A 5,479-nucleotide genomic window follows, 5' to 3' on the forward strand; every position below is an offset into this window, starting at 1 on the left:
CCACTTCTTACTGAAACAATAGGGCTCCCTTGGAGTCGGATTTGTCCCTTTCCAGGTGGCAGGGCATTTCCAGCCTGAAAGGCACCTGTGAAAATACCTTTGTAAGGGTCCATATTTGTCATCTCAGGGACCCACGATTACATGTGCTCAGTTAACAATTAAAAACACGGGTTTGTTTCCCAGCTCCTGGGCCTGTAAACGGAGCCTGGGCTCTGAGACTCAAGCTGGGCCTTTTCCTCCTTAGGCCTCATGGCCAGCACTCAAGGGCCAGCAGGCTCACCTATGTTCTCCCTGCCACGTGCGCAGCCGCGTCCTATGGTCTTCGGTGCATTTGCACAAGTGTCACTGATTTTAGCTGAGTAACCAATCTGGTAACGAGATGAGCCGGGTTTAGCAGGCACCTGGAAGACTCACTGGCTGTTTGCCTGGTGCCTTTTTGTCCTGGTTCCTTATTGTAACCCACATACCAGTGTGTGGTGCTCTGTCCCAGCTAGTGGCACCGAGACCACTTAGAGAGATTAGGAGTCTGCTCTACAGCCTTAGCTAAGACCCAGATGGCTTTTGGCTCATGCACTAAGCTCCAGAGAGGCCCCAGCTTCGATACCGCCTGCCGCCGACCGGGGCCTGTTGGTGTTACATTGCCATGCTGTCTCTCCTGCGCTCAGGTCATTTCGAGCACTAGGAAGCCATGGAATGGTTTCAGGAGGTAACTTTTCGGAAGAGCTGGTACGTTAGCCGGAAGGCACTGGCTGGGTTTTCTGATCAAAGCCAGTTCTTTCAGCCTTTCCCAGCACTGAGCTGCTAAACCGGGGATGATGCAATTTCCCACCATTCGTTTTGCTGCTGTTGCAAAAAGCAGCCTCCAAGGCACCTTGCATCCTTGGCCACAATCGGCCCGGCTGTAAGTGAGCATGTGATGTGTCTCCAGTAGAGTTGCACTAGCTTATACCAGGGCTGAATGTTTCCCAGGTCGTTGTCCAGGCTGAAGCATTTGTTACATCCCCTGAAAGCTGTTGTGGACTACAAGGCTCCTGCAGATTCCTAGGGTCTGATTCTCAGTTCCTGTGCTTGGGGCAGAGGCTGAAGTTAGCCAAGTGAAGGTGGGTTTAAGCTACCTGTGCAGTCTCTGTTCTCTGGCTCTTCAGGGCCCTGTCTGGTCCTCGCTGTCAATTAGAGCAACCTCATGGCTGCTCTAAATTATGTTCTGCTTCCCACGGCCTCTTCTGGAGCTTGGAAGTAGAGAATAAATGGCAGTGGGAATCTGATTGGTGGGAATAATTGGGAATCAGGCCCCAAAAGGCTGCATTGTAACCCCATGCTCTTAAAAAGCAAGGAAAGACCGGCCAACATTTTCATAGCTGGGAGCCTCCAGAGTCCATATTCAGGCACTTAACTAAAGGCCTTTTCAGCAGGGGCGTGCAGGTGGGAAATGTAGAGCTGTGTGACCGCGGTGCAGCCAGTGCTCACTTCCCTTCGCTTTTCCTTCCTCATCTAGGAATCGCTGATTGAATTTCTTGATTGGTGAATTTGCACAAAGGTTGATTTGCATCTAGCGCCTGTGGCAGACTGCAGGAAATGTAAAAATAGGTGCGAGAGAGAGAGAGAGAGAGAGAGAGGGGAGAAACTCAGGCTGGGCTAGGCAAGAACTTCCCCACCACATGGGCTAGCGGGTCTCAGGATCCCTGACCGGAGAGCGAACATGCGAGCACTCAGGCCCACGTCTCCTCTTAGGGAAGCAGGGTTTGTGCCCACAGCCACCTGCCCCCACGCCTCGGCCTCTCCTTCTGGATGATTGGGACCCCAGTGCCCAGCCTCGTTAGGCCCTGACTTGATGGGCTGGAGAGAGCCAGGCTGCCATCGAATAGACACGCAGGGAGGCCAAGACTCATCACAGTGCGACTTGCTGGCCTAGCCCTGGGACGGTCATGTGGTGCCATCACGTCACCTTGCATGTTGCTAGGACAGCGTGAAAGAGGCAGCCCAATGCTGCAATAAGGCATCATGCCATGGAGGGTTTGTGGCTCTCAGTGGCTCCGTCTAAACCAAAATCACTGCTCTCGGTCTCTCCCCACCCCCAGCTGCTGAAAGGGAGAGGGGGGCGTTTCACCATCACCCTCCATCCCCTCCTCACCTCCATCTTGCATCACCCTCCTCTCACGGTTTCCCACCCTGCACCATGAGCCCTGCCACCTGCTCTCCGTGCCCACCTCACCATCCACCTGCTGATGCATCCTCTTGGCCTTGCAGATCTTCCTCCACCCTCAGCTTCTGTCTTCTGACGACACTCGCCCCCCACATCCCTCTCCTGCTCTGGGCTCCCCCGTAAGCCTGTCCATTAGAAAACTTATTCCTACCACATGATTTCCTCCTTATCTCTCGCTGTCACCCAGCAACCCCTGCACCTCACTCCACTTCATCTTCTCCGTGTTTCCTGCTCCCTGCCCTTTCTTCCCCACACTCCCCAACTCACTCAGCCTCTGCAGTGGCTCCCTCCTCTCTCAGCCCCCTGAACGAAGGTCTCAAGCTCCCAAGTTCCTGTTTCTTTTAGCCCCTCCCTGCACAGCCTGCCCCCATTTGCCCTTCTAAGTTCACTCCAACCGACACTTCTCTCTCTGTGGCTGTGATCGCTCGTCCCTGGGCTCTTCTTTCACCTTTGGCTCCCTCGTGTCTAGCTCATCAACACTTATGCCAGGCAACATCCTCTCCCGGGTTGCTGGCCCATCTGTCTCCACCCAGTCTCACTTCTTCTCTCTTACTTCCTTATGTGTGTGCCGTAAGATTGCTGGAAAAGGAGAAATCTCCAGTGGGCAGACTGAAGATAGAAAGTGGCGATGCTTTTCCCAGCTCCACGCACCACACACTGCCCACGGCAGACGGCAGGTGTTCAAAATGTGATCACGTCTGTCTTTGGGTTCAGCTAGCTTTCTAGAAAACATAGGGCAGCCCCCTCCTGAGGGCCCTTCGGCGCCTTTGACAGACACTAAACAGAGTACTACTTAAACAGCCAGACCAAACCAGAGACCACAGCACACACATACCCCTGCCCTCAGCTTCCCCGCCTTCCCCAGATGCTGGGGAAAGTGAGGGGCTTTGGAGAATGCCCTGAAGGTCAATAGATCTGGGTTATTTTGTGCCAAGGGAGCTGGGAGGGAGTTCGCATGTCCTGGCCCGGTCACGGAGAGCACCCTACCAGCAGCCCCCTCTCTTTTAAACCCAGGTGGCTCTAGTTCAGTTTGTGATTCTGTTTTCACATAGTTTGCACCCTCCCCTCTCCCCCCATGGTCTCACCAGTTTCCCCAAGGAGAACATGGAGGGTCTCTGGTGAGACTTTCCTTCTCCTCTCTGCATTCCCCCTGAACTTGCCTCAGTTTCCCTCCATTCCACCATGCTCATTTTTAACCTGGAGATGTCCCTCTTCTTCTGACTCCTCTTCCTGTCCCATTGTCCCTATGCCCTTCTCGTTGACTTCACTAGCTTCTTCTCACGTGCCCTCCCTCTCCCTCATCCTCTCTATGATGTGCCTAGTACCAAAACGTTCCATTCCCCTTACAACACCCACTGGTTCCATCATAAAACCCTCACTTGACCCCTTTCCCCTCTCCAAGGACTGGCCTATTGCCTCCCTCTCCTTTTACCCAACTCCCTCCCCGTGCAGCTCACACCCTCTGCTTTGACATCTTCTCCTGCCTCGGCTGCAGTCTGACTCAGCCCTTTCTGCTCACCCAAACCACTCCTGAGAGTCCAATGAGCCTCTCTTGGCCAAATCTAAAGGCCTTTCTCTGTCATGGTCCTTGCTTGATCTGCGCCCTTTGCTACGGTTAGTCATTCCTTCATCCTCAGCTCTTCTGTGCTTTCTGGTTTCTCCTCTCTCCCCCTCCACCAGCACCTGCTCCTCTCTCTGCCAAGCTCTGGCCTCAGTCCCCATCTTTTCTCACTATTCTTTGTCACTGGGTGACCCTCTCTGCCCCCCAGCCTCCATTACTATCTGCATTCTGCAACTCAACCGCTCCACCCTGGCGTGCTCGCATCAGGGCTGGATTAACCTTTTGTGGGCCTGATGCCAAACATATTTGTGGGCCCTCGTGGGGGCAATGGAGCATGGCATGGGGAGGTCAGTCCTCAGAGCGAGGGGCCAGCCAGAGGCAATGGGGCGTGGAAGGGGCAGTCCTGGTCTGCCCAGTGCAAGGTCACTAGTTACAAACCGGCAGTTGCCAAACACACAGTGGCCCACCCAGCCCTGTGCTGCCAGTGTGCCCCTTCCCCTCCAGGGTGGGCCTATGGCACAACACACAGCCCCCCCACCTCACCCAACACCCCCCAAATCCCTATGGCCAGATCCCCCCCAGACCCACTGTGCGCAGCACCACCCTCCAGACCCACCTACAAATGCACAGTGCCCTGTACATCATCACCCCTGCCCACAGCCCCCCCTCACAGCCCAGCCCCCCCACAGAACCCCCACTGCCTAGTGCCCCAACACACACATCTTCCCTGCCCCCTCCCAGCCCAACACCCCCCACAGAACCCCCACTGCCTAGTGCCCCAACACACACACACACACACACACATCTTCCCCGCCCCCTTCACAGCCCAGCACCCTCCCAGGCTCCTCACAGACCCACTCCCCCAAGCCCTGCCTCCCGGCCCCACTCACCAGCCCTGCTGGGAGGCAACTGTGTGTCTCCTCTCTGGGGAGGAGCGCAGGCTCTCACACTGGAGAAACCTATCTCCCTACTGCCTCCAGCCTTGCAGCAGTTTGTCTCTCCTCCCCCATGCCTAGGAGAGAGATTTTAACAGGTTTCAGGCAGCCCTTAATTGGACTCAGGTGTCCCTAATTGACCTGAAGTAACCGTTTCCCAGCTTATAGGAAAATGGGCCTTTAGCATTGTAGGGCTAACATACCCGTTTTCCCAGATCCTCCTGCAGCCGTCCGGCCTGACTTTGTCACACTCCCTAAAGCCCCAGGCTGGCACTTTTTTGTCTTCTACAAAAATTCAGCACCTGCTGAATGTCTTGCCATTGAGTGCAATAGGAGCACAGATTTCAGTGTGGGCCTTGCAAGTGTCCAGAGACAGCAGGCTCATTCTAGATCCACACTTGTTTCCTAACATCTCCCTTTGGTAGTGCTACACTTGTCACTCCAGATATTCCTGACGTCACAGTGAGTGGGTGCCTAGAATTGTTGGGTGCGGGTGTCTAGGAGACATTTCACTGACCTGTGAAAGCCACCACTGAAAATAAAGTCCTCTTGGACTATTTTTTGGCTTTCTCTTTGGCAGCAAGCACGTGACCAAGCATGAAACTGCACACAGAACCTAGCGAGACACAGAGCTAACGGATGAAATCATATGCCACAGCCAGGAAGCAGTACAAGAGGAAGCATGTGAGTGGAAAGGGGAACTAACTGTGAGAAAAGGAGGGAGCAGAGAGAGCAATCTCAAGAATAACGGCAGGAGAGAGACGGCGCTTAAGCATTCGC

The sequence above is a fragment of the Malaclemys terrapin genome, chromosome 14, assembly GCF_027887155.1.
Source record: "Malaclemys terrapin pileata isolate rMalTer1 chromosome 14, rMalTer1.hap1, whole genome shotgun sequence".
NCBI classification, from domain to species: Eukaryota; Metazoa; Chordata; order Testudines; family Emydidae; genus Malaclemys; species Malaclemys terrapin.